This window comes from Coenobita brevimanus, chromosome 111, assembly GCF_032717465.1.
Source record: "Coenobita brevimanus isolate Jiangsu-jjx chromosome 111, ASM3271746v2, whole genome shotgun sequence".
Lineage (NCBI taxonomy): Eukaryota > Metazoa > Arthropoda > Malacostraca > Decapoda > Coenobitidae > Coenobita > Coenobita brevimanus.
This window is the reverse complement of record NC_137064.1, coordinates 25,031,071-25,058,749: the sequence shown is the minus strand read 5'-3', so window position 1 is coordinate 25,058,749 and position 27,679 is coordinate 25,031,071.

Sequence of the window (27,679 nt, the reverse complement as noted above, 5' to 3'; positions counted from 1 at the left end):
GATTTTATTCAGCTCAGGAGAAACGTGTGGAATTAGCGGGGTTAAACGTAGCCTTCATTAAATCCCTCACTTGTAGGGGACACGGCCATGTTGGATAAAATCGTCCTGTGATAGTGTGATTAAATGCAAAATATTCTTCATGGGAGTGAGGGGATTAAAACAATCATCGTACTGAAGGGGTTGAACTGGAATTAGAGCTTTTAAGTCCCCACAGAACACCTTCGACACTTACATCACATAATACACACATTATATTTGTATCGGAAGTTTGGGAAGTATTATATGTATAATTCAGAAAATTATCATCTCTACATCAACCTGTGGCAAACGACGAGATTATAAGGGTGAATGATAATGAACTTATTTATTTTTATTTATTTTTGGGTTTTTGATTTTGTTAACTCTCAGACTTCGTTAATTTTGACTGGCATGGTAACAGGTTTATTGTACTTCCAAGTGGTTTTACTCGTGACATCCAGTAACCAGGAGCCTTACTCCTTATTCCTAACTCGACTGAACGCACAACCTCTGCTCTTTGCTATTTTCTGACCACCAAGACAGCCATATTCATTACCATAGTCCCTCACCACCCAGTCACTGTCCTACCCACCCTCACGCTTTCTCCCATCCACACACTAACACAAATGGTACCCACATCAACCCGTCTCATCCACATCACTAGTATTTCTCCCTCATCCTTCTAGTCACATCCACTCACACTCAGTCCCCCATACCCACATCCTTGCGTGAGATCCACTTCAACAGTATTGTCTCACTTCCCTGCCACTTTCATCACCACTCTCTCATTCATCTCTGTTATGAGTTACAAGTATCTTAATTCACTCTAACCGCCACCCACAGTCCCATCCACATACATCCCCACCACTGCTATTCTCTCCCTACCCTACCACATTCATCACCGCATTCCCTCACCACCCTGCAACGAACACAGCATCCACAACCACTCACAATCTGACCCCTCTCATTACCCTACCACAATCACCACCACATGCCCTCACCACCCTGCCAGTCACCACCACACCCTCTCCACCCTACCACAATCATCACCACACTCTCTCACCAACCTGGCACAATCACAATCACAATTACTTTGACCCTCATACCCACATCCCCGTGCCCGATCCTCTCCACCACTGTGTAGAATTTCGCTTGGCTTCCCCTGCTGCCCCTTCATCATTCCCCAATTTGTGTCCACCCCAGGGACGCGTTTGCAATTCTCCCACAGCGTTGCACGTCTAAACATATCCCCCGGAAGGAAACTTGCTGAATTCCCTGCAGTGTGCGATGAGGGTGAAGGAAGAGGAAAAGATATACATAGATTGGAGGAGAAGGAGAAAGAAGAAGAAAATTGATGATGATGATGATGATGATCTGATGATGATGATGATGATGATGATGATGATGAGGAGGAGGAGGAGGAGGAGGAGGAGGAGGAAGAAGAAGAGGAGGAGGAAAAGGAAAAGGAGGAGAAGGAAAAAGAAAAGAAGGACAAGGAAGGTGAAGGAGAAGGAAAAGGAAGAGGAATGCAAAGACAAGGACAAGAACAAGGGCAGGGCAGTGGAAGTTAACAAACTCTGTCGGGTTATTCAGTCCCAAGTGTTTACCGCTCCGACAAGCCTGGGAATTCCTGCAAAATAGTCTACGCTTCGCTCGCCATTCCTTGCTTTCACCCGTGCATCAATTATATACTCTGTCTACCTATCTGCCATTTCGCTGTCCTCCCCTCAGCATACACCCCTCTCTCTCATATACCTCTCTACAACATCCCTCCATCTCATCCTCGGTCTCCCCCTCCCTCTCCCCTTTTTCACATGTATTGATTTCGACATGTTGGGCTGGTTGGTGGTGGATATTTTCGTTCTGTTTTTATGTCATTTAGCGAGAGGACTTCCTGTAGTGCCTCAGTCGTCAGTAGTCAGCCCTTAAGGATTTCGGATTCACTGTGCTTCTTTTCCATGGGCTTTATCAACGCCCCATATTACGACCCTGATGGTCCCGCATCTATTTAGGATTTTTGTACGTACTGGTTTATTTTTGTTCCTTTCCGACGATTTTATGTAACTGATTACGTCAATACGAAATTGTCATCTTCTGGGTTTGTTTTTGTTGTTAAATAGGTCGTGTGTGTGTGTGTGTGTGTGTGTGTGTGTGTGTGTGTGTGTGTGTGTGTGTGTGTGTGTGTGTGTGTGATTGAGAGAGGCTGTGTATGTGATATATTGTTCTAAGCAGTATTACTCAAATAAAGAAAACCTGTCGTAGTGAAGGGGCACTAAACCATCTTTATCAAAATTTCGAGTACGATGATAACCGTTTTCCTTTCTACTATTCAGACGAGTTTTATTCAGGTCAAAAAAAAAAGCCTCAAGTGCTGAATCTTCTTCTTCTTTTTTTTTTTTTCAGATACTTTAGGCAGTTTTTCACAACTTTGGAACAGACACTCGTACTGAAGGGGTTAAGTAGCAGGAATGTTTTGTTGTCGTGGAAGATGGTCGTTCTTTTCTTACTCACGACCCCCCCTTCTTCCTCTCCCCCTGCGGCCTCCCCTCCATCCTCTACCCCCCACGGCTTCCCCTCCCCCTTCCCTTTACCCCACACGACTTTTCCCATTCTTCCCCTCCCCCCCACTTCCTTTCCCCTGTCCCTTCCCCTCCACTTCTTTCTCCCCTTCCCCTCACGTCATCGGATTTCGTGACTACCCGTGCAGACTTCTGGATTCCTCTTCTCTTTTCCTTTTTTCAGTCTTTCGTTTTCCTCTTTCGTTTTTGTTCCTCTTTCTTTCCTTTATTTCTCTTTCCATGCATTTCTCTTGCTTAGTTCTCTTTCTCGATTTCTCTCTCGTATTTCTCTATCTTTGCTTTTCTCGTGCTTTCTTGCTTTGGTAGTTACTTTTTTGTTTGCGTGTGTTTTCCTTCCCGTGCTGTATTTTGTCTTTTTTTCTGTCTCCACTTCACATGTTAACCAGGCTTATTTTTCTCTTTTTTTCCTCTACGTCTTCCTTTGTTCACTTCTTTGTCTCGCTCTTTCCTTCTCACCTTTCCCCTCACCTGTCATTTTCAATCGCATTTTCTTTGTCTTCTTTCTTTATCTTCACATTTTCCAGTGTTCATTGTTTACATTTTTACTTTCTTGTATATTTCATCCTCTATTTTTATATTTTTTTGCCCAGCCTTCTGCCCCTATTGCCTCTTTCCTCGCATTCTCTCTCTCTCTCTCTCTGACGTCATTTTTATTTTTGTCATTTTACAGCCAATCTCTCTCTCTCTCTCTCTCTCTCTCTCTCTTTCTCTCTGACGTCTTTTTTTTTTTGTCATTTTACAGCCAATCTCTCTCTCTCTCTCTCTCTCTCTCTCTCTGACGTCTTTTTTTTTTTTGTCATTTTACAGCCAAACTCTCTCTCTCTCTCTCTCTCTCTCTCTCTCTCTCTCTCTCTGACGTCATTTTTATTTGTCATTTTACAGCCAAATCTCTCTCTCTCTCTCTCTGACGTCTTTTTTTTTGTCATTTTACAGCCAAACTCTCTCTCTCTCTCTCTCTCTCTCTCTCTCTCTCTCTCTCTCTCTCTCTCTCTCTCTGACGTCATTTTTTTTGTCACTTTGCAGCCAATATTCTCTCTCTCTCTCTCTCTTTCTCTCTCTCTCTCTCTGACGTCATTTTTATATTTACAAACATAATTATTTTCACATTCAGAGACCCCTTTTTAGTGCAAGGGTTGTTGAAGGACGCATCTAACCCTAAAAGTTAAAAATAATCGTAGCTGATTTGAAGAAAACAGTTTAGAGATAGTAATAATAAAATAAGAGACTCCCTTGGGCTTACTAAAAAGGCTAAGAGAGAGAGAGAGAGAGAATTATATCTTGAGGTTCACTTGACTGTGTGGAAGATGGTGGGTTTTTATGCCAAATTTAATAGTATATTCCAGAGAGAGAGAGAGAGAGAGAGAGAGAGAGCATTCACCCTTGAGACTACCAGAACTTACCTCAGCTGAATTGAATGGTCTTTATATAACCTGAGGAATAATTTGATGCGTCAGTAGAAGGTCAAAGGGTTAGTAACTTTCCTTACTCCCTTACTCCCTTTAGCAGCGAGAGAGAGAGAGAGAGAGAGAGAGAGAGAGAGAGAGGCAGTGAGACAGAGGCGAGACAGCGAGACTGACGCGAGACAGCGAGACTGACGCGAGACAGCGAGACAGACGTGAGACAGCGAGACAAAAACACAGATGCAGCACAGCGTGACAAACGCAAGACACCGAGATACAGACGCGAGATAGCAAGACACAGATGCGAGACAGAGACACTAAAACGCGATACAGGGAGACAGAATCGAGACAGCGAGACAGATGCAAGACGGCAAGACACAGACGCCTGATAGTGAGAGACAGACGCATGACAGCCAAACACATGCGAGACGTTAGACACACACACACAAGGCAACGAGACACAGACCTACACAACGAGACACAAACCCGACACAACGAGACACAGACACAAGACAACGAGACACAAATGCGAGACCAGCCGTACCTAAAAACTTTTGACGAAAATCGACATCCCGACACGTTTTTTACCGGCGACCAAAGTTATGTATTAGCGTTTGGCAAGGCAAGGAAAGGTAAGGAGTCGTATTGTGTTTGCTTCACGTCTTTTGTTTAGTATCATCTTCGTCGTCGTCATCTTCGTCACCGTCATTGTCGTTGTCTTCGTCTTCCTTGCCGTCGTCTTCGTCATCGTCACCGTCATTTTGGTCGTCTTCATCATTTCCGTCTCCCTCGTCATCACTCGGCCATCACTTTATCATCATCATCATCGTCATCATCATCATCATCATCATCATCGTCGTTACACCTACTTCACACCATTAAAAATATGATGTACTTGGTCCATAATTTTTTAAGGAACAAAAAGTTGTTGGAGATACTGAGGTCAAAGTATCCAGTGAAGGAAGCCATACTTCCATTCGTTCGCTAGTAGTAGTAGTGGTGGTAGTAGTAGTAGTAGTAGTAGTAGTAGTGGTAGTAGTAGCAGCAGTAGTAGTAGGGGTGGTGGTGGTAGTAGTAACAGTAATATGGGAGGGTGGTGGTGATGGTGGTAGTAGTTGTAGTAGTGTAGTAGTAGTAGCAGTAGTGCAATGTTGCATATATGTAGTTAAACCAACCCTCGCAGAGGAAAAAAATCCCATACTGAAAAACAAAAATGGCCAGGTATACATCTTTCTCAAAAAACTAAAAATCACAAGAAATCCACATCTTCAGAGAACGTAATCACACGGAAAATCTACCTGTCCCAAATGAACGTCAGTACCTGACCTGAACGTGAAGGAGCTCCCTGGTTATTGAAGAGGAATATTAATCTTAGCGCAGCTTACCGGCAGCTCCTAGGAGATCAATTACAGCAGACCTAGGAGGCCGGGATTAACTCTTGCTGGGGGATCTGGATTGGATGCTGGGATGGGGAGGATGGGGATGGGAGATAATTGGACGGGAGAAGGAGAGAGGGATGTTGGGAGGATGCTGGAGATGATTTTGGGAGATGATGAGATGTGGGTAGGAGATACAGGGAAGAGGATAGGGATTAGTGGTGGTGAGATGATGAGAGATAGTGGTGAGATGATGAGAGATAGTGGGATGATGGATTAGAAGGATGGGATGGTGTGATGGGGGTGAGAGATAGAGGGAAAGGGGTAGGACAGATGGGGTGATGAGATTGAGGTGAGACATAGTTGGAAGAGGGAGAGCAATGGGTGGGGGTTGGTAGGAAGGGGAAGAAATGGGTAAAGGATAGTAGAAAGGGGATAGGAAGGAGGGACGTTGGGAGAGGGAGGAATGAGGTTGAGAAAGGACTGGAAATGTGGGTGTGAATGGGATGAAATGTGGGATGAAGGAATGAGATAGTGGAAAGGGGATAGGAAGGAGAGATGGTGAGAAGGGAAGCGAAAGAGCTGAAAGTTGGGGTAGACTGGATGGGGGAGAGATGAGAGAAGTTGGGGATGAATTAATGTGGAATATTAGTAGGTATGGGTGGGGAGGGATGAGTTGGGGATTAAAGAGAATGGAGTGAGGTAAGGTGGGTGGGCGGTGGGGGTAACTGTGTGTGAGTGTAGGAGATAGGGATGGATGGGATTAGATGAGGAAAAGGAGAGTGTGGGAGTGGGTGGAAAGGGGGATGGGAGGGAGTATGTGGGAGATGGGTAACGGGACGGAAGAGGGACGAGAGGAAGTGAATAGGAGGGGAAGCGAGAGGCAGTGGGAATAAAGGTGATATCCAGGAGGGGAATGGGGCAGAAAAGGTGCGTGGGGAAGAAGAGCGAATGTGTGGATGAGAGGATGGACGAAGGATGGAGATTGAAAGAGGGATGGACGAGGAGAGGTGATGGATAGGAAGGAATGGATGGATGGGATTGGGAAAGGAGAAACGGGAAGGAGTGGATGAGAGCGAGTAGGGACAGAGTGGGTGAGTCGGAGGGGCGGGGGGCAAAAAGACTGTGAGTAAGAGAGGATTTAAGAAAGGAAGTGAATGAGGAATACGGGATGAAGAGGAAACAGAAGGAAGTATGAAATCAGAGACGAGATAGAAGGAAAGAGGATGGAAGGAGGTTGGAGGGGGAGGATGTGGAAGATTTGAAGAAGGATGGAATGAGAACAGAAGAAGGGGAAAAGAATGGAGGTTGAAGGAAGAGGGATGGAGGAAGGAAGGGGAAAGAAAGAGTAAACTGGATATGAAAAGCTGGGAACGCCTGGCAGAGTAAGGCTAATTAAGGAGATATTGGCATTGGGCTGTGTTGGTGCACTCTCTCTCTCTCTCTCTCTCTCTCTCCTACACAAACTCCAATAACTTCATATACCGCTTGTTTCTCGATTTCATGTTCCCTTTATTCTCCTTCATCCTCCTCTCTTTTTCGTTTCTCTTTATTTCTCTTTTCTCCTCGTCTCTCTAACGTTAAAGGCTTTAATAACTGCTTGTTTGCCACAGTTCCAGTCTGTCCTTGTGACCTCAGAAATGACCACTGATTGCTCTCTTTTCTCTACCAGTTTTCTCATCATTATTTTTTCTTTCTTCCCTTCCTTTCCCATACCTTCCCATTTTCTCCATTTTCCTCCCTCCCCTCCCCTCCTCTCCCCTCTCCTCCCTTCCCTTCCTTTTTCTTCTCTTCTCTTCTCAGTTATTTTTTCCTTTTCTCATCTCGTCACTCAGATCCAACTCTCAGTGACTTAATTCACTACCCCCATGTCGCCCACTATTTCATGTCCTAAGAGACTGCCAAAGATTGCTCGCTTCCCTTTAGACAGTTTTTTCATTGTCTAGTTCTTCCCTTCTCTTCTTTTCCCTTCATTTTCATGTAATTTTGTTTCCCTTTTTTTCTCCTTCGGTTCCCCTTCTTCCCTTATCATGTCTCCTTTCCTTTCCTTTCCTCTCTTCATTCTCTCCTCTCATCTTCTATCGTCTCCTCCCCTCCCCTCCCCTCCCCTCCCTTCCCTCTTCTCTTCTCTTCTCTTCTCATCTCGTCTCTTTTTCTCTCTTCAATTCCTCTTCTTTCCCTTCTCTCTTCTTTTCTCATCTCTCTACTCCACTCCATTTCACTCCTCTCCTCTCTCCTCTCCTCTCTCCTCTGTTCCCTTCACTTCTCATCTCTCATCATCTCCACATTTTTTTTTCGTATTTCCATACTCAAGACTAAGCTCATTAACTTCCTCTGACCCATAATTCCTCTTTCTTCCCCTAACTGCTAAGATGACCACTAATTACGTGCTTCTCGAGGTCAATTTTCCTGATTACCTCGCTTTGGGCCTAACAAGCAGGAGGATATTTGATGAGGCGGCGGTGAATGGAGGGGAAATAAAGAAGGCTGAAGAGAACAGTGTTTAAAAAGAAGGAAAAACAGTAAAATTGTTTGTTGAAAGGAAGGTAAATGATAAATGAGAATTTTATAAGGAGGTTGCTCATGAGAGGGGACAAAGGAAGACAACAGATATATAAATAAATAAATAAATAAATAACCATAAACAAAAATATATATGCAAGAAAAAATAAAAAAACAAAATATTTATTTTGCAAGTACGCAGGAGTGTTTAAAGTCTTATAAAAAATAGCAAGAGGTCACTCAGAACTTATTTTTTTAAAGGAAGAGTAAATTAAATATAAAGAATCATTGTAACTGGTAAACAAGGAAGTGAAGGTAGAACACACACACACACACACACACACACACACACACACACACATTCTTTCTCTCTCTCTCTCTCTCTCTCTCTCTCTCTCTCTCTCTCTCTCTCTCTCTCTCTCTCTCTCTCTCTCTCGTCTCATCTAAACCCCTATCACGCCCACCGCTCTGACTTCATTATAATCACGTAATTGGGTGGAGGTAAATAGCCATCATCGTTTTCACGTGATAATGATGATGATAATGAGGGTAACTGATGACAGTGAAGAGAGTAATTTATGATAATGATGGTGACAGTTTGAGGGATTTAGATGATGATGGTTGGTGGTGGTAGTGGTGGTGAAAGTGGCTGTGGTAGTAGTGTAAATAAATAAACAAATGATGAAGATGATAATGATGATGATGATAGTAAATGATGTTTGTGAGGATGTTAATAATGATAGCCGCATGGAAGCCAGTGTTGACGTAATGATAACGGTAATTAAAACAGATAATGAAGCCACTTACACCGTCAGTAACTGCAGTATTAATGACAGTGATAACGGTAATGACCCCAATAGCCCTAATGACCTTAAGCACCTGTTGAAAAAGTAATTTGTACTGTATTAATATGATTCCCATTAACAAAGTTGTGTACGAAGGATTTAATTTACCCTGGGAGTCTTAGCATATAGATAGATAGATGAACAAAAAGATAGGTAGATGGGTAGATAGATAGATAGGTAGTGTTACATAGCCTATGATTTCATCATCCTTTGTATAATTCTAACGTACAGTATGCTGCATGTTTGATCACGAGCGTGTTCTACCTCACTCCCCCCTTCTACCCTTATAGTAGAGTAAGTCGTTCTTTCTGTTGTTCAGAGCAGGATTGTCAACTCTTTGTCCCCTATGGCTTCATTTGCGCATCCTTCTTACAAGTTGTATGAAGCTCTGCCGGCCCCTATATAATGAGCTCGGTCTCTGCATTAATTGCCACTTAGATCTACTCCTCATTTTGCTCACATCTCTGTCCTCCCCTGTACAGTTGTTATTATTGTGAGTGCTCAGGAAGTCTCCAGCCATCTAGCAGCTGTGTAATTTGAGTATAAGTGTTATTATATTTTTTCCTTGTACTGTATAGCATAAGGTGTTGATTCGTACGCCTAGTGAGGTTTTTGTGATTCATGGGTTTTTAAGTCAGTCATTTTTTATAATATTTTGTATCTGTAATAATATATCTTGCATTAACTGAGCATTATCTGGTTTTCTCATTTTATCAGGGCTGACTTAGATAAATTTACTCTTGCTAATTTCGTGTTAATAGAGGCTATTGCAGTTAACCATATATTTAATCTGTTTTTTGCCATTACATTATCCTTATGAGTCCTGAATGTTTAGTTGTTAGTTTGAGCATTAAACTTTAACTTGTAATTTTACCTAACTGTTTTGAACCTGGAACTTTACGGGACAGTAGTAATTTTTAGTATTCTCACTTAAAGTATTCATTATCTCTCTCTGTTCCGTAACATAAATTTGGCCACCTCTTATCAGGATATTCAGGATATTATCATAAGGATATTACTTGATATTTTGTGACTGTGATCTATTCATGATGTCTCCTATTACTACTCTTGATGAAGCCAAAGATTTTTTGTCAAATGTGCAAACAGTGTGTGATATAGAAAACAGAACAAAGAATGAACTTAAGCTTGTTGCTCAACAATTGGGAATTGTTGTTCGCTCTCATCATTCTAAAGATCAAATTGTCGACATGATTAATGAAAGCTTGTTTAATGTAACTCCTCCAAATGAGCAAACGCAGATTGAATTAGCTAAGTTACAGCTAGCCCTGCAGGAGGCTCGTGCTAAGGAGGCTGAGTTTCAGGCACGTTCTCAGGAGGCACAAATTGAAATTGCTAGGATTCAGGCAGACCATGAGTATCGCATGAAACAATGTGGAACTGGATCATCTAGCTCTGATGATTTTGATGTGGCTAAAAATGTTAAACTTGTCCCTCCTCTTAATGAATCTGATTTAACAAAGTATTTTCAGTTGTTTGAGAGGGTAGCTACAGGTTTTAATTGGCCTAAAGAGTATTGGCCAGTACTCCTTCAAACTGTTCTCACCGGTAAAGTTCAAGTAACTTATGCATCTTTGCCTCAGGATCAATCTGATAATTATGATGTAGTTAAGAGCTTGATTCTTAAGGCCTATGAGCTTGTTCCTGAAGCCTGTAGAGTAAAATTTAGGACAACTTACAAGCAAGATAAGCAATCCCATGTTGAGTATGCAAAAATCAAAGAAGATCTGTTAGAGCAGTGGTTAAATTCTAAGAATGTGGATTCTGATTTTGGTAAATTTAAGCAGATGATTTTCCTGGAGGACTTCAAAAGGTGTATTAATAAAGATGTAAGCCTATATCTTGATGAGAGAAGAATAGATAATTTGTCTGATGCTGCAGTTTTAGCTGATGAATATGTTCTCACTCACAAGAGATATTCTAGAGAAAAAAGGAAAGCTGAGAGTATTTTGCCTCTCCTCAGAGTACAGGTAATAGGAAAGAGAATAAAGATGATGTTTCTCAGGAAGTAAATACCAGCTTCACCTCTAGATTTCAGAAAAGTAAATGTACTTATTGTAGTAAGCTTGGTCATACTACGGAGAAATGTTTCAGGAGACAGTGTGATGTGAACAAAAAGGAGTCTTTAAATATTCAGTCAATTGGTCTAGTGTCCACCCTTGAGAGTTCCCAGAATTCTTTAACTGAGTTAACTGAACCTGCTTTGAGGGGTAAATTAAATTCTCATGATGAAGCTCCTCTTTTGAGCAGTAACGTGGGTGACACTCTCAAGAGTTCATGTGCTAATTTCCTGTCTGATGGTTTTGTCAGTCCTCTGGACAGTCATGACAGGAAATCAGTTAAAATATATCGTGATACAGGTGCTTGCCAATCCCTTATGCTGACCAGTGTTCTAGGCTCTAATGTTAATTCCTCTGATGAAACTGTAATCTTACAAGGTGTAGGGAATAATTACTTCTCTGTCCCTCTGTGCAGAGTGAATTTAGAGTCTGGTTTTGTTAATGGTTCCATTATGGTTGGGCTGGTTGAGACACTCCCAATGTCAGGTGTAACTTTCTTACTTGGAAATGATATTGGTGGAAGTCAAGTGTGTCCAGCTCCTCAGTTGTCTAGTGAGCCAGTGGCTGCGACCCAGGATTGTGATGTCCCTGATGTGTTCCCTGCATGTGCTGTCACTAGGGCTAAGTCTAAAGTTACTGGTGACTTAGAGGATAATGATGATGATGTTATCCTAGCTGACACTTTTCTTGCTAATTTGGACCACTCACCAGATGAGGCAGTACCCCGTAGTGTTGATAATTTGTCTCGTCAAGAGTTGGTTGAGTTGCAGGTTGCTGACCCTGAGTTGAAAGGTCAAGCTAACTCTGCTTGCAGTGAGGAAGAGTCAGCTGGTGCTTCTACTTGTTATTATATAAAGTTTGGAGTACTTATGAGAAAGTGGAGACCCCCAACAGCATCAGCCGACTGTGAATGGGAGGTTGTACATCAAGTTGTCATCCCTCGTGTTTGTAGGCAGGATATCATTAGAGTGGCTCATGATTCCAGTTTGGCAGGACACCTTGGAGTGAGAAAGACTGTGTCACGCATTTTGAAACACTTCTACTGGCCAGGTATCTTCAGGGATGTTTCCTGGTATTGTAAGTCTTGTCACACCTGTCAAGTTGTGGGGAAGTGTAATCAGACCGAAAAGGTTGCACCTCTAGTTCCCGTTCCTCCTTTTGAGGCGCCATTCACCCGTGTGTTGGTGGATATTGTGGGCCCTCTTCCTAAGACTTCTTCAGGATTTTCTTATGTGTTGACCCTGATTGATATGGCTACTCGTTATCCTGAAGCCATTCCACTTAGAAATATCTCAGCAAAGAACGTGGTTAAGGAAATGCTAGGGTTCTTCACCAAGTTTGGTCTGCCCAAGGAGGTACAGTCAGACCGGGGAAGTAATTTCATGTCAAATGTTTTCAAGCAGTCTCTGAAAGAGTTGGGCATCACCCAGATCACGTCTTCAGCTTACCATCCCCAGACCCAAGGAGCGTTGGAGAGATATCATCAAACACTCAAATCGATGCTCAAGAAATACTGTTTGGAACATCAGAAAGACTGGGATAAAGGTCTTCCATTCGTTGTATTTGCCGCAAAAGAATCTCCAAATGAATCACTGGGCTTCTCACCTTTTGAACTACTGTTTGGCCATGAAGTAAGAGGACCCCTTAAGCTACTCAAGGAATGCTGGCTGTCGGAGGAAGATGACGTCAACCTGCTGAAGTATGTGATGAAGTGCAAAGAATGGCTGTCCACTGCTTTACAGCTGGCGAGAGAGAATTTAGGAGCTGCTCAGGAGAAGATGAAGACTTGGTATGATAAGAAGTCCAGGTTATGCCACTTTCAGCCAGGAGATCAGGTTTTGATTCTGCTACCAGTGCATGGGCAACCTCTTCAAGCCAAGTTTAGTGGTCCTTATTTCGTGGAGAAGAAACTCAGTGATGTCAACTATGTCATCGCCACACCAGATCGTAGAAAGAACAAGCAACTTTGTCACATCAACATGCTAAAGTTATATCACAGGCGGGACGAAAATAACCCAGTCTGCACTGTAGCTGTTCCACCAGAGTCTGCAAGTGAAGTTCTCCCATGCAGCATGAGCCTGAGTAATAGAGTGGGGAAGAATCCTGATATCATGAATGATCTCCAGACTAAGCTTTCTCATCTAGCTCCCGAGGAAAGGCAGGAGTTTTCGGCATTACTGCAGGAGTACCCGCAAGTGTTCCGTGCCACTCCAGGAAGAACCACTGTGTTGATGCATGATGTCGATGTTGGAGACGCAAAGCCAGTTAAACTGCCTCCTTACCGTGTGAACCTAGTGAAAGTTCCTCTCATCCAGAAGGAGCTTGGCTACCTGTTGGACCACAAGATGATTGAGCCCTGTCAGAGCGAGTGGAGTTCTCCTGTCACTCTAGTCCCTAAGCCAGGTGGGTCACAGCGGCTTTGCATCGACTACAGACGTGTTAATCAGATAACCAAAACAGACACTTACCCTCTCCCTCGCGTGGAAGATTGCATAGACAAGATCGGAAAGGCTAGGTACATAAGTAAGTTTGATTTGTTAAAGGGATACTGGCAAGTACCTATGACTGAACGTGCTAGGAGATCTCATGTTTTGTAACACTAGGAAAGACTTTTGCATGTTCGGTAATGCCATATGGTATGAAGAATGCACCAGCCACATTTCAGAAGCTCATGAATGTTGTAACAGAGGGTTTGGCAGGGTGTGTTGTTTATATTGATGATGTATTAATCTTCAGTGACAACTGGAAAGATCACCTATGCCATGTCAGTAAATTTCTTGAGCGTTTGGTTCAGGCTAATCTTGTAGCTAATTTATCAAAGTGTGAGTTTGGTCAAGCTAAAGTTCAGTACCTTGGGTACGTAATTGGTGATGGACATGTTGCACCACCAGCAGCTAAGGTTCAGGTTATAAGTGATCTTCCCAGACCTAAAAGTAGGAAAGAGCTACAAAGATTTTTGGGAATGGTAGGTTATTACAGGAGATTTGTTCTTAACTTTTCAATTCTTGTATCACCACTTACAGACCTACTGAAAAAGGGAGTTAAATTTGTCTGGACCGATAACTGTGAATCCTCTTTCAACAAACTTAAAGCTATCCTATTAAGTCAGCCAGTGCTCGCTACTCCAAATTTTGCTAAGCCTTTTAAGATGGCTGTTGACACTAGTGATACAGGAGCTGGAGCTGTTTTGCTGCAAGTGGATGATCAGGGTATTGAACACCCTGTATCTTATTACAGTAAGAAGTTCACTCCACCTCAAAAGAACTACTCAGCTATTGAGAAAGAGCTTTTGGCCTTGATTTTGGGTTTACAGCATTTTTCATTTTATTTGTGTTCTGGTTTTGACCCCATAGTCATTTATACCGATCATAACCCACTGAAATTCCTTAGTAAGTTTAAAGATAAAAATCAGAGATTGACAAGATGGAGTCTACTTCTTCAGGAGTATGCATTAGACATACAGCATGTCAAGGGGAAAGAAAATGTTATTGCAGATTGCTTATCTAGACTTTAGACAGATTGTTTTAGAGTAATAAGAAATTTCCTTTGTAAATTTCTTTTTCTTTGTGGGGAGGTGTTACATAGCCTATGATTTCATCATCCTTTGTATAATTCTAACGTACAGTATGCTGCATGTTTGATCACGAGCGTGTTCTACCTCACTCCCCCTTTCTACCCTTATAGTAGAGTAAGTCGTTCTTTCTGTTGTTCAGAGCAGGATTGTCAACTCTTTGTCCCCTATGGCTTCATTTGCGCGTCCTTCTTACAAGTTGTATGAAGCTCTGCCGGCCCCTATATAATGAGCTCGGTCTCTGCATTAATTGCCACTTAGATCTACTCCTCATTTTGCTCACATCTCTGTCCTCCCCTGTACAGTTGTTATTATTGTGAGTGCTCAGGAAGTCTCCAGCCATCTAGCAGCTGTGTAATTTGAGTATAAGTGTTATTATATTTTTTCCTTGTACTGTATAGCATAAGGTGTTGATTCGTAGGCCTAGTGAGGTTTTTGTGATTCATGGGTTTTTATGTCAGTCATTTTTTATAATATTTTGTATCTGTAATAATATATCTTGCATTAACTGAGCATTATCTGGTTTTCTCATTTTATCAGGGCCGACTTAGATAAATTTACTCTTGCTAATTTCGTGTTAATAGAGGCTATTGCAGTTAACCATATATTTAACCTGTTTTTTTGCCATTACATTATCCTTATGAGTCCTGAATGTTTAGTTGTTAGTTTGAGCATTAAACTTTAACTTGTAATTTTACCTAACTCTTTTGTTTTGAACCTGGAACTTTACAGGACAGTAGTGATTTTTAGTATTCTCACTTAAAGTATTCATTATCTCTCTCTGTTCCGTTACAGTCGGTAGATAGATGGATGGGGCCATTTTATTGAAGGTAAGGGCGAGATGGTGTTGCAGAACCCCCGGATTTTGACGATAATTTCCAAGGCATGTAATTTTGGTTGAGCTTGTTTGGCCTCTCTGTGTTGCTGCTGACTGCTTACTGTAATGTGGGATGCAGGCTAATCAGGTTAATAATTACAGGGGATACAGAAAATGACCGTCAGTAATTGGGGGCTTTTCTCACACCTTTCCAGTCTTGGTGTCATATTACGATCATTTTTTTTTTCTTTTTGAAAGATTTTTCGAGTGTGTAGGCCAGGCGAAAAATTTTTAAAAAGGACTCATATTTACCATCCATTTTTTGACAGTTTTTTTTTTTTTTTTCGAGTGGACGGGTCAGTTGAAAATTTGTAAAAGGGCTCATATTACGATCCATTTTTTTTTTTTTTTTTTTTAATTGGCCAGGTGAAAAATTTTGAGAAGAGTCATATACCGATCCATTTTTAGGATTCATGTTACGATTCCTTTTATAGGATTCATATTACGATTAATTTTTTAGGACTCAAATTACGATCCAGTTTTTGACTGATTTTTCTAGTGTAAAGGCGAGGTGAAAATTTGGAAGAGGGCGAGTAGTAAGATTTTTTTCTTTTCTACAGATTTTTCGAGTGGATAGGCCAGGTGATAATTTGTCAAAAGGATTCGTATTACCATTTTTTTTATATATATTTTTTGAGTGTATAGGCTAGGTGATAATTTTTAAAAGGCCTCATGTTACGATTCATTTTTTGACAGATTTTTCAGGTTCATAGATCAGGTGAAAATTTGTAAAATGGCTCATATTACGATCCATTTTTTACCTTTTTTTTTTTTTTTTTCTGGCCAGGTGAACAATTTTTTAAAGGACTCAAAGTACGATCCTTATTTTTTTTCACCGATTTTTCGAGGGTATAGGCCTAGTCAGAAATTGCGTACGGACTTGGTGCCACTGGGCCACGTTCAGGGCAGACCATTACTCACCGCCGTCCAAAATTCAGGTGACAGTGAGGAATGGAAGGCGCGAAACTTTGAGCAGTGAAACGGGGTGATCTTCCCCAATTTATTTCTCCACCTTCAGGCTTGGACAATTTGCGTCAGAATTGTCCGATATTTGGCGTACATGCGAAGAGGCCCTGAGACACTGGCCCGTACTCTAGTCGGTTAAGGCTCCCTAACACCTTTTCATGATTGATTTATTTTCCAGGATTTATTTTTCGACCTACAAGATTGGACAATTTGCGTCAGAATGCGTCCGATTTTTGGCGTACGTGTGAATAGGCCGTGAGACATTGGCAGTGTTCTCGTCGGTAAGGAAGCTCCCTAACACCTTTTCCTAAGCGATTTATTTTATTTTTTACTCCTACTGTCCTCTCCCGTGTTGCATAAATCCCTTCAGTATCGCCATACTCTGCATAAATAACGCTCAGAAGGATGTTCGCCACCCATATCCACAAATACATCACTAAAGGAGAGGTGTTACGGAGCCTCCTTACCCGACGAGAATACAGGCCATTGTTCCGTTAGTTGCAAGCAGTAGTTAAGGCACGTTTCTTTGGTTGAAAATATTAGTTGAGATGTTTCGTTAGTTGCAAGCATTAGTTGATATATTTCGTTAGTTGCAAGCATTAGTTGATATATTTCGTTAGTTGCAGGCATTAGTTAAGACATGTTTCGTTAGTTGCAAGCATTACTTAAGATATATTCGTTAATTGCAAGCGTTAAGACATGTTTCGTTAGTTGCAAGCAGTAGGTAAGACATGTTTTGTTAGTTGCAAGCATTAGTTGTTTCGTTAGTTGCAAGCATTAGTTGTTTCGTTAGTTGCAAGCATTAGTTAACATGTCTCATTAGCTGCAAGCGTTAGTTGATAGAGTTCGTTAATTGCAAGCCTAAGTCCAGCTGAGGCTTTTATGTTTAGCTGACTCGGACAGAACTGAGGAAGAGAGAGAGAGAGAGAGAAAGAGAGAGAGAGAGAGACAGACAGACAGACAGACAGACGATTTCACTACTTGTACTCGATTATGATCTTGGGACATAACACTTGCCCTTCTAAATTTACGTCCCTTTCGACACACACACACACACACACACACACACACACACACACACACACACACACACACACACACACACACACACACACACACACACACACACACACACACACACACACACACACACACACACACACACACACACACACACACACACACACACACACACGAATATCGACTTTTAACCACATATTTGTTAATTAGCTTTCTCGTAATGAGGTTGTGATTGGAATGAGGTGATTGGTTGTTAAGGCTCTTGTGATTACCTGGTGACGACCTGATTGCTGTGGTGAGGTGGGTGGGGAGGTGAGACGGAAGGATTGGTGTGGTGGTGAGGTGGAAGAGGGTCCGTGATTAAGGAGAATAATGATTGATTGAGTAAATGGGACGACAGTTAGGCAGTGATGAAGTGTTGAGAGAGAGAGAGAGAGAGAGAGAGAGAGAGAGAGAGAGAGAGAGAGAGAGAGAGAGAGAGAGAGCAGTGAAAAGATTGACAGTAGGATCCCAATTTAAGAGTGATGAAGTGTTGCAAGAATGACAGGAGTGATGCTGATACTCGGATTGCAGGTAATTAAGGAGTGACTGGCACCGTATGCTAGTGTTAATCTCTTGTTACCACTCAGCATTCATGACGGAGAGATGGTAATTTGACGCCTAGTTAAAGTGAAAAAAAAAAAAAAGTGTAATTCATCATTAAAACTAAATCTGTCCGCAGTTGAAGGCCGAATAACTTTGACTCTTTATTTTCAAGTATCATTTGGGTTGATTTAATAACGCTTTATATATAATTAAATTTTAACAGGCTACAAAAAGCTGTAAAAATATCATCAAATAACAGTTTCACTTCCCCAGATTTTTTTTTGTCTTTTCGGGCTATTGCGTGACTGTCGAATTTTGGAAATAAATGGGAGTCTACCTAATGAATTTTGGATTTCAGTGAAAAACGTGTGTGTAATATATTTCATTAAAACTGCAATATGATTCTGTAGGTGACCTCCATCCAGGATTGGCAATTTTGTGTATATGGCACGTGGAAGCGGTGGGAGAGGATGGCCTTCTCTCAAAAATATATACTCTTTTTACGCGCAGTACGGTATATGGCAGAGGGGGAGTGAATTGGGGAAAGGGCAGCGTGATGGCGGGGGACAGGATGACGTGGAGGCGTTTCATTTGTGGCCACCCCTTCCAGGATTAACCTCTTGAATTCGGGTGACGCCTTTGTTTACTCCTAATGACGCCAGACGATTTTATTCAACTTATGGAAGGCGTCTTACACTGACGGGGTTGAATAAGTCTGTTCTTAACCCCTCCTGACCTGAGTTAAATCGTCAGGAGGTGACAAAAGTGAAATGAATTAGGTGTCTCCGGGCTGGAAGGGTTAAGGCGTCTGGCTGTAGATAGAGGGAAGTTCATAGCATTAGTTTTCCCAGAGTCATTAAGCTTTTCCTGTGTCTGGTGGTTTTGGATAACTTATTCACGCTCATATCAATAATTTTATTCAGAGAAAAAAAAAAAACTAATAGTTACAATCTTCAAAAATGTTCTTGAATAACACGAAAATATTTTATTCTTCCCACCCAAATACATATATATATCAGTCGCAGACTTCAAAAATTATTTCGAGTAAAACAAAAATATTTATTTTCAAAAAGTCATTGTTTTCACAGGCTTCAAAATTTATGTCAAGTAACCCTTTCTGTGCTTTGAATACACCTGGGAATTCTGTTAGGTGGATCATCAGACGTTTTTGTTCAGTCGAGAGAAATCCGATCGGCCTATAAGTTAGCTGTCTTAGCCGTGTGTGATAGATTGTTTAATATACGCCTTTTCAGTTTAGGCGTTAGAAAGCCACACCTAAGCTAAATAAAACCGTCTGATGAAAGCTAGAATATAATAGCTGAACCTTTTCCCCTTCCTGAAAGTGTTCCTGAAAAAGTTAGGGAAGCCTTTCCTAAGCTGAAAAAAATCGCCAGGTAAATGTCAGAGTAAAAGTTTCGAGATATTTTCCATTCCTGAAACTTTTCCTGAGATGGGGTTCAGTTTATCCGAGTCTGGTCTCAGTATTTCAGAAATCTCATACACATAGAAGCCGCCAAAGCTGACCGTTTTTCATTCCCAGTTATATTGCTTATTCGCATGCCGGTTGCAGCTGCTCAGATCCGCTTCTCCTATTTCAGTGACTTTTCGCACGGCAGATTTACTAATTTTAGGTGATGCGGGTGAACGGAGCCTCACAGTCGTAATCAAATGTAAATTGATAAGCGAAGGTAAATGTACTGCAGTAGTTAAATGTCTCGAAAGAAAAAAAAGTCAGGCTCATTTTGGCGTCTTGAAAGGAAAAAAATACAGCCTTATTTTTACGTCGTCAAAGGAAAAATGTGACAGCCTTATTTTAGCGTCTGGAAAGGAAAAAAATGACCGCCTTGAAACTTTCACTCACCCACATCAGATCTGTCTGTCTATATTTTTCTTTATTGACTGATCCTGCTTCCTGTGAGGGTGACTTCGACTTAGGGACTTCCAGGCGCTTCTGTCCCTACTCAGTAAGTATACCCCTCCTCCCACGACACCCCACCTTCTTTTACACACACTCATACCTTCTCATTCCATCATGTACTCAAGGTCCCTCTCCTACTGCCAACCACCTCACTCTTGACCCATCCTGCAGTTGACAAATGTAGTGGGAAAGTATGGAGTTATTAATTTTAGTGGTGAATTTAAGCAGTTCATTCAGTGGGAAAAAAATAGGGAAAAATAATATCTGTTTAGTCATTCCCACATAAAGGTTACTCTTAAGCCTATGTCCCACTGTCAGGAACTTTCCCACTACACGCCACGATCTTCATGTCTTCATGTGTCGCCGCATGTCGTCATGTTTAACGTGGCGTGACTTATATGTGACCTGACGTGTCGTAATAATAACTTGGAGATCGGATCCAGACGACCCGCTACGACACACGTCGCACCGAAGATCCCGGCCTTCATCATGTATCGTCATATGTCCTGATAATCTTAGCGGTTACTTAGCGGTTCCGTAGCGCGTCGTAGCTTGTCGTAGCATGTCGTAGCATGTCATGGCGATGTCTTGGCGTGAATTGGAGTCAAAGTGACCGTTATTTTTCAACTGAGGGATGATCGTAGTGTGTCGTCGGGACAACGTGACGCTTCCATAGGGTGGCATGGGATGTCGTAGCAATGTCTTGGTGTGTCTTAGCACTAGCGTGACAGTGTCGTGAAATGGCCGTTTAGGCCTACCGTTTGAGGTATGATCGTGGCATTTCACCAAGATCATACCTTGAGGGTAAGATTGTGGTGATTGGGGCCGTTCTCGAAGATGAATATGGGACACGGGCTTTACGGAAGCTTCGGCCAAATTCACCTTGATAAATTCGAGGTATTAATGATCTCTTTTATATATTTACCAGGTACTTATATGATGCAAAGTTACCCCCCCAAAATATATATATATATATATATATATATATATATATATATATGTTACGATCCATTTTTTGACAGATTTTTCATTTTCATAGACCAGATGAAAATTTGTAAAAGGACTCTATTACGATCCAATTATATATATATATATATATATATATATATATATATATATATATATATATATATATATATATATATATATATATATATATGTATATATAATATGTACAGTGGTAGAGTGTGCGTTTCATACACGGGTGAACCAGGGTTCGCGCCCCGCCAGGGTAATAAACTTTGGGAGTGTTCTCCCGGCCACGTACTGCATTGGCGGACACAAGGGGTGCAGTGGTTGAACCAGTGTCGCTTACTATGCTTGCACCCAGTCGGCTTGCGCGGGCCGATTACACTTGGTTCACAGACTACACACACATCCAAAGCCACTCCAACACTACAATTACACTTACAAGCACTTCTCACCCTACATACAATCTCTACCAGACAGCCTAAGCCACTTGGTAGAGATACATTGGCTGTATCGTCCCGACTTCGGTCGGGATAGGCCGGTCCTGCAGTGGATACTCAAACGGCTGATGATGATATATATATATATATATATATATATATATATATATATATATATATATATATATATATGGCATCCTTGGAGTTCGATGGTTGTGAAAATGAGCGAATTCTTCAGACACACCTGAATTTGCTTACCTTTGCTCGTATTCTCGGCGGTTAAGGTAGCTCCCTAACACCTCCTTACCGATTGGTTTTGGATACTGCTGCTTGATATTGTTTTGTACATTATTTAGGCAGTGTATGGTGATACTAGAATGCTTTAGGTAACACAGAAATGGAGGGCAAGGTGTAATGAGGAAAATAAATCGCCAAGGAAGATGTGTTAGGAAGCTTCCATAGTCGATGAGAATATGGGTCCCGTTGCCTTAAAGAATATTACACCAAGTAATGACGTTTTATACAATTCCGAATTCTAATAATGACCAAGGAGAATATTTGCATTTTTTCTATAATTATTTCCCAGTGGTTCGTCCGTGTTTCAGAATGATTCGTGCTTTAAGAGGGACGATGCTTTTGGGGCTGACTGAACAAGATAGGTAAAAAATTAGAACACTCGTAAAATGCATCCTTAGCTCACTGACGACGAAAATAAATAAATAAACAGATAAATAAATAAATTAATATATAAATGGTGCATACTACCAACACATTTTTTTAAATTTGCAGTGGCTTGAATTATGGAGATTTTGAACCACCCTTGTATACAATGAGGTTTGGGTGAGAATAAGCCAAAATTGCATTTCGGAAGAGAGAGAGAGAGAGAGAGAATGGTTAAAAGAAGTCCTTGTGTAAAAGAAACTTGTCTGATTTTACGAGTCTGTCACGATTCTATTGTTATTTACCAGGGGAGTTTTAGTGAGGACTTTTGACTGAATGGATTACTTTGTGTGGCCGGGGAAGTTGGGTTTGCATGGCTGAGGTTATCCCTAGCGGAATTAGGGTGCAAGTTTGACGGTGATATTTCAAGGATTGTAGGGAGAGAGAGAGAGAGAGAGAGAGAGAGAGAGAGAGAGAGAATTTGGTTCTGTCTCAAAAGATGTTAGTAGTCACGATATTATGTGAACAGTAGAGACTTAAATGAGCGGGGTAAGAAGGATGGAGTTGAGGAGGAGAGAGAAAGAGTGGGGGGAGAGGGATGGGGAGGGAAGAGAGAAAGGGACAGTGTGGGGGAGAGGGATATGGTGGGAAGAGAGAAGGAGCGAGAGGAGAAGGATATGTCGTGGAGAGACAGAGTGGGTGAGAGGGGTTGGGTTGGGGGGAGAGGGATTGGGTGGGGAGGAGAGAGAAGGAGTGGGGGAGAGAGAAGGGGTGTAAGAGGAGGGGTAAATGGGATGGGAAGGGATTTGAGACCGCGACGAGGTCTGTGTGAGTGAGACAGATCTTGAAGGAGGATGTGTATGGCTGTGATAAGAGTAACAGGCAATGGGGAAGGGAGAAGAGGGGCAACTTACATATTTAATTATTAGATCCAAGAGCCTCTATTCTAGCCAGCATAGGAGGCTGTTTAGAATCTTTTCCGCTGTATCTAAGGCACGTGTACTCGTCGGGTAAGGAGGCTCCCTTGCACAAAGATAAAAAAGAAAAAAAAGCATCTGATTTTGATGTACAAACCTCATTATACATGTGTTATATTTATAGCTGAATATCAAGTCAACATTAATCCTCTCTAAATCCACAAGAATTTTGTCCCCCCCCCAAAAAAAAAAAAAAAAAATCACAGGGAAAATCGCAAAAATAACAAAACAGCCTTTCCTGGGGTAAAAAAAAAAAAAAAAGAGAGAAAAAAAAAGAAAGCTAGCACATCATATAATGCCACAAATAATTATAATAACATCACGCATTTCTACACGTTATTCCACGCCCATGTTCTTCGTTCTGGCCCGTGAGAGAACAAGCGCGGTATTGTAAGTGATGTTATGATGCCCTCTTGCCCCATAACTCCGGGTTGTGTAGCAGGGCGTGAGGTTCCTCTGTGAGTATTCTTCCTGTTCAGCTCGTATCGTGGGTTTCGTGCTCTCTCTCTGTGTGTGTGTGTGTGTGTGTGTGTGTGTGTGTGTGTGTGTGTGTGTGTGTGTGTGTGTGTGTGTGTGTCCGTCCTGCATAAGAACAAATCAAGAGGGCTCACAGCCGGTATACCTCCCTTCCCCCTGCCCACCCCCCCACACACGCACACAAACCTCTCCATACACGCACACAAACCCTCCCACACACACAGACACTTCCCCTCCCCACACACAGAAACTCTCCCTACACACATAATCCCCACTCTCATAGAAACTTATCTGACACACACCGTCCCCCTCTCACACCCATACATACACCAACCCCAGCCTTTCCCCACACAGGCCTAATCAAACCACAACTCCCCAAACATTACACACACACACACACACACACACACACACACACACACACACACACACACGCACGCACGCACGCACGCACGCACGCACGCACGCACGCACGCACGCACACACACACACACACACACACACACACACACACACACACACACACACACACACACACACACACACACACACACACACACACACACACACCTAAACCGCTCCTCCTCCTCCTCCTTCTCCTCCTCCTCCAATTTTTTTTCCATAATTATGTGTCTCCCCCTCTTTGGCTATGGTCCCCTACCCCGGATAATTAGACCGACCTTATCTACGAGGGCAATATCGGCACAGCGGGGCTCCTATGACCCGGGGGGGAGGGGATGAACTGGGGGAGGAGGTGAACACGGGACGGAGGAAGAACACAGCTGAGGCGATGAACAAGTTTAGGCCATTGAACTTCATGTGAGACTGTGTATGGGAAAATATTGTGGATAGACACACACACACACACACACACACACACACACACACACAGATAGATAAATAGATAGACTGATAGATAATTAGATAGATGGAGAGATAGATAGATAGATAGACAGACAGCGAGTCAGACAGATGGATAGATAGATAGCTACAGATGTAAATTTAGATAATGATACAAACAAATAATAATGGTAAGAGTTTGTTTCGAGAGACAGCGACAAACAGAAAAATAAGTAGTGTGTAGAAGTCGAAGAAAAAATCCTTAGGCAGAGAGAATAGATGGAACACTTAACCAAAAACAAAGTAATCCGTATAGACTGTAATGCGATTTTTCAGGTATCAACACATATAAAAATAGTGTATATCATCACTTTTGCTGCAGTCTTAGGGATGCAGTAAAAGCTAATTATACCGACAAAGGGCCACGATCATAAGCCTTATCATTATTCACAATTATTGTCTGATATTAGTTCGTTTAGTTTCGTCCGACAAAGATATTACCCCTTTCAGTTCAGTTGATGGCCAGGTGTAGTCACTCTGATGTGCAAATTTGACTAGTAATCAGGGAGATTCATTCCTGCCTCGCAATAAAGGCTCATCGAATTTCACGCAGCCATGACTTAAAATTCAAGTAGTGGGGGTGGCCCATTTTTGTCAGTTGAGAATAAACCTACTATAGGGTACTGGTAGGATTCTCAGCTTTTATAAATGAATGTATTTTTTATGAAGATAGGTGGCCCATAATCCATTTAAAGTATGGAATTAGGAAGAATACAATATAAAGACGTCATTGTACTGAAAAGGTAAAATAATGCTAATCTGTATATGGTCTGGTGAGAATGCTGGGCGGATAGAAAGCTTGCTAACTCCACTTCCTTAGCTGTATATTTCTGATTCTGCTCTGTTAGTATAAAAATATTTTTGTGTGGTATTCGTGCAATCTACTTCAACATGAAAAAGAAATATGAGACACAGAAGAGGATATTAGTGGGTAGTTTGGAATATTAATCGTTGAGGGAGAGGTTTTAGGGAACCGCCGTACCCAACGAGAATACAGGCCAATGACTGTAGTGTTCCTTCCACCATCACAGCGAAACTCGGTCACTGCATACTGAGCTAGGTCATTGTCCCCTCGCTGAACTTGGCTTTCCACTTTGTGTGTATGTGTGTGTGTGTGTGTGTGTGTGTGTGTGTGTGTGCGGGCGTCTTTGTAATATATGTGGTTATGGTGCCCCCTGTATGTTGCTTTGCCTGTGTGTATGTTGAATGTTTGTTTTTGCTGTCTTTTAGCCACGAAATTGAAATACTGGTATATCAATGTGGCCATGTAATTATACTTTTAGAATACCTCAGTTAGACTTTGACATATTTACATGTTTTAATCAGTACATAAAACACATCGAACCGTACCTCTTGGCAGAGTAATGTTATATTCTCCATAGCAGTTTAGTTTTTCCATAATACGTCCTCTTATTCTCGTGTCTGTATTTTGTCATTAAAATATAAATATACTTTAGATAAATTACATGCGACGGATTAAAGTGCTATATGCTGAGGTGAATTAGTAACGAAGAAGTATGACTGATTGGACTAGCGTGAGAAAGTAAGAGGGGAGTTGAGTTTACAAGGGCAAAACAGAAGCCGGGGATGTGTTGGGCCACGAGTGAAGCGTGAGATGAAAATAGGGGTGGGTGGTTTTATATAGTTCCCCTCTCTCTCTCTCTCTCTCTCTCTCTCTCTCTCTCTCTCTCTCTCACACACACACACACACACACACACACACACACACACACACACACACACACACACACACACACACACACACACACACACACACACACACACACACACACACACGGCCTTTGAAGCCAACGGACTCTATTTCAGGACCACAAATAAAGATAAACAAACCCCCCACCACGCAGAAAGCTCTTACAAATCGTTTATATCATTCCTTTGTGGCAGTGTGAATGTGCCTCCACCTCTGCGGAATTTGCTCTTCTCTTATCTTCTCCTCAGCTTACCTTTGATACCTGTAATGGCGGTAATGATACAATAAATTTATGCGTTTTAAAGCCGCCCTCGCCTCTCATACATTTTTCCTTGTGCCTCCTTTAACTCGTGAGGTGAGATTATTTCGCAAAGTTTTCCTCTCTCTCTCTCTCTCTCTCTCTCTCTCTCTCTCTCTCTCACACACACACACACACACACACACACACACACACACACACACACACACACACACACACACACACACACACACACACACACACACACACACACACACACACACACACACACACACACACACACACACACACACACACACACGGTTACGGTTTTGTAGACAAACTCCTGACTATTTCACCATACTGAGAGAGACCCTAGGCAAGGGTTAAAGTAAATACAATATAGAATTTACACTGATACAATTAGCTTTATATAGATTTGACTCCTATTTCACGGGTTCAGTTACTGCCATATGAATTAATTGTCCTTCATAAATTGCTTACTATACTCCTCGTTAAGCATCCTGTCTCTCAAGCCCCGCCCTCCTCCTGAAGTCCATGGCCTCTTCGGTGGGCTGTGAGTGAGGGGGCGGAGCTTTGGAGACAAGTTGCATGGCGCTGACTATAATTTGCTTTATTTGAGAGTGACGCCTTTGATGAATGAGAGACCATAAAATGAGTGACTTAAGAGAGAGTTAGGTGAGTGAGGAAGTGAGTGAGTTAGAATTATGGAAGTGAGGTATGTGAGAGGTAATTGTGAGATGAAAGCGAAGTTACAGAGTGAATTTGTGAGACTGAGTATATGAGTAAGTTAGGTGTGTGAGAGTAAAGTGATTAAGATTGATGCAGGTATTATTAGTAAGATATGTAAGTGGTATTCATGAACTAGATAAATAAGTTATGAGAGTATTGTGAGTCTGACTGTAGGGTGGGAAGATAGGATATGTGTGTGTTTATTGAGGTTGATGGAGTGATGAAGAAGGGCCGTGATTGATGTGCGTGGGATTGATGAGAGTTTGATGAGTTAGGCAAGGCAAGGGATATCAGTGACATAAATGAGATTGATGTGCTGTTGTAAGGAGGCAGGAGGGAATCCTCTCTGTCTCTATCCTTATGTATCTATCTATCCTTGTATCTCTATCTGTCTGTCTTTATCGCATTCTCTTGCGCACCAGTTAATAAATCTACTTTTCTGGAGATGGTTGTCAGCTTGGGTATGTCTCTGTATCTCTGTTCGTGTACCGATTCACCCCGTCACAACTTTGCTCTTAAGCTGACTAAAATGGTCTGAGTGCAGCAAAACTAAAGGCAGAATATACATCAGCCTAGTAATAGTAGTAGTAGTAGTAGTTTAGTAGTAGTAGTAGTAGTAGTAGTTTAGTAGTAGTAGCAGTTTAGTAGTAGTAGTAGTTTAGTAGTAGTAGTAGTAGTAGTAGTAGTTTAGTAGTAGTAGTAGTAGTAGTAGTAGTATACCCCAGTCTCATCTTGAACCCGGTGGACTGCAGACCATGGTTACCCTTCTTCCACGGTCCATCATCCTCCTTTTTAAAGTTAGGGAGGGGATTGAGGGAC